The sequence below is a fragment of the Leptodactylus fuscus genome, chromosome 4 (assembly GCF_031893055.1).
Source record: "Leptodactylus fuscus isolate aLepFus1 chromosome 4, aLepFus1.hap2, whole genome shotgun sequence".
Lineage (NCBI taxonomy): Eukaryota > Metazoa > Chordata > Amphibia > Anura > Leptodactylidae > Leptodactylus > Leptodactylus fuscus.
The window spans coordinates 125688063-125701363 of NC_134268.1; the positions used below are offsets into that span (position 1 = coordinate 125688063).

At 38.5% G+C, this 13301-nt stretch overlaps 1 protein-coding gene across 1 annotated transcript in view; it reads right to left on the bottom strand.

The window, feature by feature from the left end:
• Positions 1-12954, bottom strand: part of LOC142200577 (poly(rC)-binding protein 3-like) — a 411290-nt gene extending 398336 nt beyond the window's left edge. Inside the window, exons 1-2 of the mRNA XM_075271022.1 lie at positions 12845-12954; positions 11806-12142 (exon numbers count right to left, since the gene is read on the bottom strand). The gene's annotated coding sequence lies outside the window, so the exon portion shown is untranslated. The remainder of the gene's footprint in view (positions 1-11805; positions 12143-12844) is intronic.
• Positions 12955-13301: the final 347 nt, after the last annotated feature.

The window sequence follows — 13301 nt, forward strand, 5'->3', positions numbered from 1 at the left end:
ACCCCCCCATCTGCCCCAGTGTCATGCCGTTCCCCCCCTCCCCTTCATTTGCCCCTCAATTTTATTGGGCCCCCTCCATCTCTGTCCCCAGTTTCATGCCGTTCTCCCCCCCATCTGCCCTAGTGTCATGCCGTTCCCCCCCCTTCCCTTCATTTGCCCCCCAGTTTCATGGGCCCCCTTCATTATGTTCCACCTTAATATTTAGTACAAAACAAACACTTACACTCACTTTCCATCGCTCCCCCGCCACTCCTCTCTCCGCTCCCTCACTCCATTCACATAGTTGTAGGCGCGATGACGTCATCACATCGTGCCTACACACGCAAGCCGGGCCGCAGCGTTAAAGCAGGAGCTGACCTCACAGCTCCTGCTTTAATCGCCTATGTATTCAGCTCTTCAGCGTCCATCGGACGGCGATGAGATGAAATCGGGACAGGCAAGTGCTGGGGCGGGCAAATGCCGGGGGGCCCCAGAGGCTCTGTGGGCCCCGGCACTTGCCCGACTATGCCATGCGCTGACGCCAGCCCTGCCTATCAGTATGCCTTTGTAGATGCAGATGTGAACAGAAGGGTCACAAGACAGCCTTGAGGCTTATCACTAATAAGTCGATAAAGAGACGCTACTGTTGTGTCTCATGCTCATAACCCAAAGCTGCGAATAACCCATCAATGTTGGTGCAGAAGCACAATTTGTCATCCTGTTCAAAAAACTGTGTTAAGTCATCTTGGTAGCTTCGAAAGATGGAAACTTTTGTACCAGATGACAGCAAATGCCATCCTGGATCAAGTCATTCAGCTGTGGCTGTGTTATAATATAAGGCTCACCAGACATACATGGCTGAAAGACTAAATCAGCGTTGTTCCCTATCTCTGACCTATGGAATACAACATCTTCATCAGCTGCAACCTCTAGGGTACATGTCTGTGGTGGCTTTGGTACTGGAAGAGTGTCATCATGTGGCACCTGTAGTGTTTTGCAATTTGTCATCCTGTTCAAAAAACTGTGTTAAGCCATCTTGGTAGCTTCGAAAGATGGAAACTTTTGTACCAGATGAGAGCAAATGCCATCCTGGATCAAGTCATTCAGTTCTCGCTGTGTTATAATATGAGGCTCACCAGACATACATGGCTCTGCAGTAACAAGCTATTACTACTAGCACAGGCTTCGGGCCTTTATGGTACTGCTATAGGCTTTGGGTCTATATAGTAATATCCCAACCACATGATGTCTGGGACATTACCATAATCCTGCTAGGATTAACATAGGATCCCGGAGAGGTAAGTAACACTGTTTATTATGTTCCCTCACCTCCATAGGGGCTCCGATTATTATACTCGGGGGTTTGAAAAGACCCCTGAGTATAATAATAGTTCATGGGTGTGCAACTGTGGGGCATAATAGAGCTTGAAGGGTCCACTGCGGCCCCTGTAACCTCTATTATACCCCACAGCGGCCCCCCTGCAACCTCTATTATTCCCAACAGTCTATTGTGCCACTGTGGGGCATAATATAGGCTGCAGGGGCCGTGGGAAATATATATTATAAAACAAAAATAAAAAGTTATTTTACTTACCGATCTCGCTGCTGCTCTGAGACGCAGAGGTCTAAACCAGCGCAGGAGAGCGGCAGGGTCATGACAGGCAGGAGCCTATGGAAGGCTCCCAGGCTTGTCATTAGTATGGCCCTATTATATGCTACCAGAGGGGTTCCTAGAAGTCTGAAAATAAAAGTAAAATAAAACGAAAAAAAGTTTGTGAAAGTATTAAAATAACACAGATTCCATAGATTCCCTTTCCCTAGATCACATATAAGATTAAATAAACAAAAGTAAACATAAACACATTAGGTATCCTCATGCTCCAAAGTGCATGAACTATTAAAATATTAAAATATTTATCCTATACAGTGAAAATATTGTGAAAAAAGTGAAAAAATAGTGGAGAAAAAAATCTAAATGGCCAAATAGCTGTTTTATTTCGACATTTTGCCTCCCTTAAGAAATGGAATAAAAAGTGATCAAACTATCAGACCTTCACCAATAAAAACACCATTTTGTCCCGCATAAAAATACATTTTACCCAACTCTATATACATAAATATAAAAAAGTTACAAGTGTCACAATATGGCATTTTTCTATTTTGCTAAATTTAACATTTTTTAAAAGCTATCAAAATATCACAAATACTATATAAATTTAGTATCGCCGTGATCGTACTGACCCGCGGATACAGTCATGTCATTTTTTTCCACATTGTTAATGCCATAAAAATTAAACTCCACAAATTGTCACAAATGCATTTTTGTTCCAATTCCATCTCATTCTGAATTATTTTACATTGTACAAGATATTGAATGGTGTCTTTACAAAGTAAAATTTGTTTCGTAAACAAAATTATCATGTGACTCTGTGAACTGAAAAATTTAAAAATTATAGCTCTTGGAATGCGGAGGGAAAATCGGAAATGCATCAACGAAAATTGGCTGTGGCATAAAGAGGTTAAGGATGCAGCCCAAAAGTGCATTAAGACTCATTTTTCAAAACTAGCGTGTATCACTTTATGTAGCAATAACTTTGAAACGCTTTAAATGAATTAGCCCTAAATTTAACACATCCACAAAGGGTTAAAGGAGAAAATGCATCTCATAGTTTGTTATGTAATTTCTCAACAGCACAGAAGAACCACACATGTGGGTGTAAACTGATGTTTGGGCACACGGTAACTCATGGAAGGAGCGACACTGGAAAAGCAGATTTTGATGGATTAGGGTGCATTCACACGGAGGGAAATGGCGCTGAATTTGGTGTGGAATCTGCGTCAGATTTGGCGCTGAAAAAAAAGACTCCCATTGACTTCAATGGGTTCCTTTTCCAGCGCTGAATCTGACATGGATTCCACACCAAATTCAGTGCCATTTTCCTCCATGTGAATGCAACCTAAGTTTTCAGGTGCCATGTCACATTTGCAGAACCCCCAGAGTACCAGTACAGTGGAAACTGCCCCCAAATGGCCGCATTTTGGAAAGTACACCTCTCATAGAATTCATCAAGGGGTATAGTAAGCATTTTGACCCCACACCTGTTTCATATATTCTATTAAGGGTCCATTCACAAGGAGGAAATACAGCGCCACTTTCCTCTGTGTAAATGGACCCTTACGATGGGATGTGTAAATGAAAAATTACTAAAATGTTGCTTTATCCCCAAAGTTTTAATTTTCGCAAGGGGTTAATTGAGAAAAAACACCCCACAGTTTATTAAACAATTGCTCAGGAACACTACCGTACCCCATATGTGGTCATAGTCTGCCATATAGATACATGGTAGGGATTGGAATGGAAAGAATCCTATTTGGTTTTTGGAGAGCAGATTTTGCTGGAATAGTTTTCAGGTGCCATGTCACATTTGCAGAGCCCTTAAAGTAACAGTACAATAGTAACTGACTGCGTTTTAGAAACTACACCCCTCAAGAATTACTCAAATATTATAATTTTCAGACTAAGAGTTCTTCCCAAAAATTAATGTACAAAGTGAAAACTGAAATTTATAAGAAAAAGTATGCAATTTCTGCGCCCACTACGTTGTGCCCACTTTGTGTCATCAGAGACATGCACTCCTACAACTATTAAGTGGAGTATACCTGGGACAAAAAAATTATCTATGTGAGTGTAGATTGCTGCTTGTGCACACAGCTAGGCTCAGAAGGAAAAGAGAACTGTGTTTTTAGCTTTCAGAGTATAGATTTAGAGGGACTTTCTGAAAGAAAAGTTGTTTTTGCAGAGCATTGGAGGTGCCAGTAAACTGGAATTTCCGAAGAAATGACTCCATTTTGTAAGGGAGACTTTAAGACCTCTGCTACCGTGTTTCCCCGAAAATAAGACATCCTCCGAAAGTAAGGCATGGGGGAGGTTTTGTTATGTTGGAAGTGCAGGCATAACTGCCGGATGTCCCCTGCTCCAGCCACTCCTTACATAAGACATCCCCCGAAAATAAGACAGGTCTTATATTTAGGACGAGAATTTAATATAATACACAGGTCTTATTTTCAGGGAAACATGGTAATGTGTTTCCAAAAACCAAAAGCACATAGCACTCCTTCACATATGCTGTTTGCTCAAACAGCAGTTTATACCCACATGTATGATTCTATTGTGCCCATTTATTACTGTGGACACGTGGGACACTGTTACAACCTGGGAACCTACCATCACCCACCTACCCCAGGAGTTATGGAAGCTTGGCAAGAGAGCAGCACCATGTATACCTGGATGGTCTCTGACTTCCTTGGGGCAGTAGAACACTGTGGTAAGGAGGAGGAGGAGGGCTTGTGATGAAGGACATTTGGGGCATTTTTTGTGGTTAAAAGGACAATAGTGCTGATGCAAGATACCGAACTATCAGCTGTGAGCAGGAGATCTCACCACCTACCAAAGGAACTGCCACATGTTATCATGATAGCTGCTTATGTCCCCCACCTCTGCAAAATTTCTGCTTGTTATATCCACATGCTGTGACCCCCCTCCTCGTGTCCTACAACCAAGTCGGCTGTATTATTATTATTATTATAATTATTATTAACATCAATCTGCACAGAGAACTAAATGATCCTGCAGTATGTCTGTGTTTCTTTCTTTTTTAGTTGCTATGATTCCTAGGATTTCTCTATCTGCCATGAGCTTCTATGTGTTTCTCTCTTGTTATATACTACTGTACCATCTATGAAACTGTATCACTGAAATTTCCCCATTGTGGGACTATTAAAGGAATATCTTATCTTATCATCTTAATAACATACTTAGCAATGGCATATGTGAGTATAAACTGCTGTTTGGGCACAGCTGGCACAGGAGGGAAGGATCTTCATTTTGGTTTTTGGAGCACAGATTGGTTTTTGGTTATCATGCCACTTTTGTAGAGCCCATGAATTGGAAACTACATCACTGAAAGGATTTATCAAGTGACCTAGTGAACATTTTTAACCCTTGAGTGCTGCATTTAATTTAATTTCCAGATATGAATGCACAGCTGATAATGAAAATTGAAAATTGCTATTTTTCCAGACTGCATTATTTGATTGATCAATATGTTGTACCCAGCTTGTGTCAGAAGAGACGCACACACTCCAAAAACTGTTAAGTGGGTTTTCCGGGTACAACACATTTTGGAGCATTCAACTCTGATACAAACTGGGCACAACATATTACGAACTAAAATAAAAATTTTCTGGAAAAAAATTGCCATTTTCAACTTTCACCACCAGCTGTTTATTCATTTATGGTTAATAAAGTAATGCAACACTTGAGAGGGGGTAATGCTTACTGTACCCCTAGATAAATGCTTTAGGTGTGTAGTTTTCAAAAAGGGCTCACGTGATTGTGGATTCCACTTTATTCAGCTCTGCAAAAGTGTCATGACGTCCAAAAACCAAACTGTCTAACTCTGTGGTCCAAAAATCAAATAGCGCTTCTTCCCTTCTATGCCTGGCTGTGCCCAAACAGCAGTTTATACCCACATATCACGTCAAATTCACTACTTTTTTCTCAGTAGCTTCTATGATTGGAAAGGCCACTCTAGGGGGGGGGGTCACTTCTGGTTTATTTTCCCTTCTAAACTCTATATCTGGGGTGTAAGCTCACACAGCTTATACATTCCCTTCCTGACACAGCCAGTTGTGTTCTAATGTGGTATTTTTGCCTTTCTGCAAGCTATATTTTTTACTTTTCTGGTGATGTAGCCATATGTGGGCTTATATCTTACAGTATCTGATGTATTTTATAATGTAGGTTCGCATCTGCCGTCGGTAATCCATTTGGGGAGTCCGCATGGGGATCCCCCCAAACGGAATACTGAATGCATTGGCAAGCAGAGATCTTTCCGGTACTTCATGATCTACTTTCATGTCCACATGACTCGTGCGGGTCCGTGTGCTTTGACTGCTCACCGCTTGTAAATGCGTTTGGTATTCCATTTGGGGGTCTCCATGAGGACTCCTGGAACGGATTACTGAACGCAGATGTGAACCAGGTCTGATATAATGTTTCAGTTTTATTGTATGGATTGTTACACATATGTCGATACAAAATATGTATTGTTTTTATTAATTTTTAGGGTTTTCTTTTTATATAGTTAATTTTATATAGTGAAGGAGCATTTTGGGGCTTTATTCATTTACTAATTTTTTTCATACACTTCATAGACTTATAGACTTATATAGTCCTATAAGTTGAATTCCTCCCATCCCAGTAGGATCAACCAGGTTCTGGAGGTTCCTAGAAGCTTTGGGTCACTGACTGGTCAGTGGTCAGTAATCACAGACTGCATAAAATACGCAGCAGCACCCCCTCCCCAGATCTCGCTGATCTCATTTTTCCAATTCCAACTCATTCTGAATTTTTTTCCAGCTTCCCATACATTGTACAGGGTATTGAATGGTGCCATTACAAATAACAATTTTTCCCACAAACAATAGGCCATCATGTGATTCTGTGGACTGAAAAAAAAATATTGCTCTTGGAAGGTGGGGAGACAAAAACAGATACACAAAAATGAAAAATTGTGTATCATCTGTCCCAATATATTCAAATTCATAGCAGGAATAACAGATGTATACAAACTTGTATTTTTTATAATTCAAATTGATAATATTGTAAATATTAATTAATCACAAACCTCTAAGATCTACTGTATTCTTTACAGGCTAATTCATAACAAGTGACTCCTGTTGTATTGCATATACATGCATGGAAACATACACACACTTTCTGTCTCTAACCTTCATTACAAAATGTAGTGAATAAACCTTTGCTTCTCAGTTAAATCCTATTGCCCATGGATTTCCTGCCTAACGCTAAAACCCAAGTGACCCATTTTCCTTCAGCAGATAGTTTGCCAAAATTGGGACTGACTGAACAAAAAATCCCCAAGTCTTACTGAAAGAAAACTATTTTTTTTTTTCTTACAGTAAAGATTAAAAATCTGCTGAGAATCTAAAATAATTTATATTATGTGCTAGCTAAAGAATATGGATATAAAACTCTTAGCATCATCCGCATGAGATTGGCTTAAAAGGTATTATTCAGCATTTATCAGTAGTGTAAAGGGAGTCAATCTGGCCATGATTTCCTAAACGTCTTGAACGAGAAAATGGACAGAAGCACAGTACAGACCAAAAGTTTGGACACACCTTCTCATTCAAAGAGTTTTCTGTATTTTCATGACTATGAAAATTGTAGATTCACACTGAAGGCATCAAAACTATGAAGTAACACATGTGTAATTATATACTTAACAAAAAAAGTGTGAAACAACTGAAAATATGTCTTATATTCTAGGTTCTTCAAAGTAGCCACATTTTGCTTTGATTACTGCTTTGCACACTCTTGGCATTCTCTTGATGTCGCATAACAAGGATCCTATCTATACTGCTTGTTAATGTGGATTTAAGACTTTTCCTAAATACACTGCTTCAGCAAAACTGTTTCTATGGCCCTTTGTTTATATGCTCAAATGTCAAGTGATGTAGCTGCCTGCTTTCAGGGGGGAGGGGCTAAGTGCACGGGAGTGAGCTTATATCTGTAGCTGTTCCGGTGTCTACACCACACTTGTGACCTAGCTTCCTGCTCTCAGATAAAAGAGGGGGGAAATTAGTGCTGCTTTCTTATATAAAACTGTCTAAATCCTAGTAGGCTAAAGGACCTGGTCCCTCTGCTCACTAGGATTTAGCTTTCTTATACAGAGCAGGCTAAAAGCTAGTGGGCAGAAGGACCTGGTCCTTAGCCCACTAGGATTTAGCCGACTCTATATAGAACAAGCTAAATCCAAATGTTATAGGACCTTTGATGACATCACAGGCCCTTCAGTCGTCCCATAGGATCACGCTATGTGGTGGGCGGAGTTACATGCTAATTTGGGGGCAGAGCTATACTGGAGGTAGTCGGACAGTATGGCTTTGCATATGAAACCCCGCCCACCAATTGACGAAAACCAGGAAGAAAGAAGTCTTTGCAGCAGCGAAGACTGGTGAGCAAGGGACATCGGAATACCCCTTTAAGTATATCATTCCACATGTGTTAATTCATAGTTTTGATGCCTTCAGTGGGAATCTACACTTTTCATAGTCATGAAAATACAGAATACTCTTTGAATGAGAAGGTGTTTCCAAACTTTTCGCCTGTACTGTACATTGCTTAGTAATCTGCTGCAGATTCCCATATGTTCTTAAACTTCCAACTGCATAATCTTCTAACTATACTAAGATGCAGCACAAATAAAATAATTAAAGAAAATGCCACATGACACTTGTCTGGTGCAGGAACACCTACTAAATGCCCAAACATTATTATACACCAGGGGTCAGTAACCTTGGCATCTCAGGCATATCTACCTGGCACAGGGCTCTCTCAGCTGTGTTGCTGCAGAAGAGGAGGTTCTAATGCAGTGAAGCATGAAGTGTGACATTGTGTCTCGTAATGATTTAGCATGCTCAGAAGGAAGCAATGGAATTCTGGCTAATCCCATCCACGCATTACAGAAACATCCACAGCAGAAATACTGTGATTTCAAAAACTGTAGCATTTTTGTAAATTGCAGTATGTCAATTATACTTATAGAAACGCTGGCATTTTCCATATATGGTAGGTATAATAGGGGCAACGCTTTCTATGAAAAGCACTGAGGAAAAAAATGCTATGCGTTTCTGCCATGTTTTTTTTTTTTTACAACACTTTTTGGCTGCAGCTCACTTCATGGGGCCTTAACCTAAAAATATAATATGGCAGCAGAACACTCTAAAATGGGCATTAATTAGCTTAAATAAGGCTTGACAGGTTTCTTTGAATGTATTTAACATAAAAAATAGGCTGCGTAAATGTATGAGCCCCCTCTGAGTCACATCCTATCACCAATGAAGGATCAAATTGAAATATAGGTTTAATCACTAATTATTGGCTTCAGATATGGTTTATTTTATATGACTTTCATGTACAATGTCGACATCCTCACAGGTATTGTATGACATATTGACTACTTCATCTTCTATTTTTTTTTCATCATCCAAATAAGATGACCAACCCTTGTTATACACCTTTCTTTAACACTTATAAACAAGGCACATCCAGGACTGTTACTTATATTTTTCTGTACCATAATGTATGCAGAGTTATAACTTAATCATATGAGCAGGCATATATAATCATTAATTCTAATGTAATCACCATTGTAATCAAAATTAAAGAAAAAAATCATTTCTAAAACCTTATTCACTTTTTCCTACTTTGGAAGTATATTTTAAACTAAAACAAGAAGTGGATTCCAAACACAGAAAAAAAAATAATGGATACTTTCTCATATTTTGCATCCATTCCATATTTTGACTTCAACAAATATAAATACTGATAAAATACAAAGGGGTGAATGATGCCTTTTAACTGCATATTTAGGTACACAATCATTTATGGGGCTTTACGCACATATATTTAGAAAAGCAGCTTGCAGTACTTTCACTCATTTTTCGAATGGAGAACGATAGAAGAAAGGATAAAGATATGTAAGTAGTGTCATGATTTGCTAGGGCTTTCTTTTAGATATACTATGTTACACAGCCTTTGTGACCTTGAATGCCTACATTCCCTGACAAAGCAACCCAAATTATTCCTCTGATCCTATCATTGGTATGTGCTCACAAGACTTTACTGGATGTAGTATGACACTGTATACTGCATGTGTTTACATTGTGTCTGCTGGCCGAAAACTATACTGTATAATATGGAAAGCATGTCGCACTTCACAGTGTAGAATAACTTTATCTAATATTTAAGTACCTGGGATCTCATGCTATTAAAGAATGTATATATTTAACTTAAGATAGGTAAAAGCACATGTATGAAAAGTAATACATTATATAAATGACAATATAAATTAGATAAATGTATATAGGCAGATTGATGATATTATGTCAAAAGATGTTATTGTAACTGTGCTCTCTGCAATATATTCCTTAAGTTATGTAATAATATGACCTCATATATGCTAAATAAATATATGGTAGATAGATAGATAGATAGATAGATATAAATAGCATATATTGTATATGTAATGAAATTATTACAATATCACTTTATCTTATTATATATGTGTATACGTGTGCTTGTGTGTTTTTATGTAAATATACCTAAAATCATTTTTATTTTCATACTTTTTGGGAAATGTCATGGATTTTTGTTCTATTATAACAAATAATATATGTTCCGGGTTATTGCAGTAATGCATACATTTGCGTCGCCATGCATCTTACAGTACATTAAGATTTTCCAGTGCTTGAAACAGCGATATACATTCTTTAGTATATGATATATAAAGGAAGTGTAAGATAACTCCATTTTTCCGGAGCACAACATTGAGAAAAGCACAATAAAACCATTATTTAAATAAAACCTATGGCCATACAAGGAAGCCTTTCATTACACGTGAAAGAGCAAAAATCCAAATCCATTAGCTTCTCTTCCAGTTAAGAATGTCATCCTTATTTGCAAAACAAAAGAGCCAAGTATCCTTCTCCCAATTAAAACTATTCATATCTGTGAACAAATCAGTCCTGTGTGAACCATGAACATTTGGGGCCCTGTGAATGTTTCCTAATAATAGTTTCATACAAAAACTTCACATTTAGTTCAGAAGTTTGCTTGATACATACAGTATTTCATTCACAATTGGCTAATTGAGGTGATTAACAAATACTGTGTTTGTGCCAGAAGAAGTCATCTGGAATGTCCATCACTCACTGACCTTTGTATTGGACTATACTGAGCAGGTGAAAATCCCCAAACCAGGAAGTGTCTTACAAATACTGTAATTATGCATATATTAAATATTTTTTCTACATAGAAGAAAAGTTAAATTACTTTGAGGGAGACATAAGCAATAGCACTTTTGTATGAATAATGATGATAATGATACTAGTACTAAGTGTAATGAGGCCTTGTCTTAAGACTCAAGCAGTAACATAACACAGGACACAGATACACAATTCACCGTCACAATTTTCCTAGAATAATTACATAAAGAATACATAACCCTGATTTAGAATGCACAATGAGCTACATAACTAGAACATTCTGCTGAGTTCAGAGTTAGTGGTACATAAAGGAAACATTAACATTTACCCCAGTTATAAAATCTTGGAAATGATGGGACCAGCAAAGAGCAAACAAAATGTGCATGATATTAAATATATCAAAGTTTCCATCCTAAAGTTATGTAAGCATTCTATAAGAAACATAATGTCATCCATACATAGAATGTAACCACAACATTGTGTAACCTGGCACTAGTGAACCTAACATTTTAACCAGTTAACTGTCAAACAGGCCTGACCTGCTACACTTGAAGCTACTCCAATTGCTTAACCTTCTTGATAAGAGTTTTGTTGTTTTCTTATGAATGTTGTTAAGATGTAGTTATCTTTTGCAGGTGCACACAATGTATAGGCACAGGCCAGCTACAATTTTACACACATATTGTACATTACGTACAAAGTGATCTAGCAATTCCTAACTCCTTATTCAGAATATCCTGTATGACCAGCTCAGTTAAAACGTTCATGAAATTTGGGTCATATAGTGGCTAACTCTTGGTTATATTGCATTTTACACACAGTGGCTCTTTAGTATACATACATGTGAGAGTATATTTAGGTAGGTATATATAGGCACACATAATAAAGTATAGGCTAATACACATTCCTGTAGCACACTGATTCCCCAAGCTGAACATGTCACTGACAGATAAGAGAACTATATTCAGCACCAACCTTCACCGCCACTGAAAGCTCAGCCAGAGTTGTGAACAATGCGCTTTCTTCTGCACGGTCACAGTGAGTGCGGCCCTTCTATGTGTCTTCTGATTCCAACTGAGGACAGATGGCCAGGAGCCCTGAGCCTTGCTGGAATGAGGCAAAGCTTTGCTTTTTTTTCTCCTCTTGCTTAGCCCCTGGCAGATAAGCCTGAGTCAGGCACCGTGAGCTCACAATACCCCCTCCACCAATCATTTCAATTAGTGCCACATGAGAGGAGCTTCTGCCCAAAATCTTCTTAGGAAAGGGCCAGAGGGCAGGGCAACCTCCTTTGCTCAACAATGACCAGAAGCAGCTATAAATATAATGAACAAAGACTCTGTCAGGGCTGAGAATGTGATGTCCTAATCCCTTAAAGCACTACAGCAGGCACAGAGTGAGAGACAGTTCTGTTTCATACTGTAATCTGACTGAAATACCTCCTGTGTAATCCATAAGGAAGACAAGCAAGAATCTGTGTATATTACATGCTCTTCTAAGAGATCTCACTGACGGTGTGCCTATTTGGCACAAGTCTTTGTACACTCCTCTCAGCATCCTGGAATCATCATTTACTGGAACATTGCATTGGCTTAATCAGCATCACATTTTATCTCCTTCACTCACTACTGTGTATGACGTCAGCACACCAGATCCTTTTACAATGCTATTAAATTATTCCGCAAGGCAATTTACATTATCCAATAAATATTTTTTTTTCGACTTTGCAAATGTTACAGAAGAAGACATTTTCTCATATACCGATTAGTTTTTATTATGTTTATTTTGGCTTTATCAATATATTTATTATTAAGACATAACAATTAGATATAATATCTCTATGCAGAGAAACATGTCTGGTTTGTGTAAACTACATGACTAGCATTAAAGTTTTGCAGATTATTATTTATGTTTATGGTGTTCTTTAACTAATATGGGGAAAAACTACATAGCAGGTTAGATCAATGGTATAAAACAAACAGACAGGGCAGAAGAGAGAATAATGAAAGTTCCTTACCATGCAAACACAGACCATGTGCTCTCTGCCAGTGTTTTAAAAGCATCTATCTGATTGTCAGTTTGCCTTTGTGATAACAGCTGCTTGCTTGGTGCTGTGTATTGTTTGTTTATGGGTGGTGTGTGTGTGTGTGGGGGGGGGGGGGCTAGGAGTGGTTTCATTTCAAATGCAATCTGCAGTGTATAGAGGCCATGTTTACAAGGCAATTCATGCATGTTGCTGGGGGAGATGTCAACAGACAATAAATGAGCCAACAGAAGGGAAGGCAGCAGGTCCTACAGTCTACTAAATACAATTACACGGCTATACACATGCTGCTACATATGACTGCTATTTGTGGAATTAAAAGGGAGATGGCTAAATTCTGGATACTAAATGAAAACTTTACAAATAGATGCAATCAAAATGTAGGAAGAACACACAAAGTTGGATAGTTGACATGTAAGGTTACTATGTG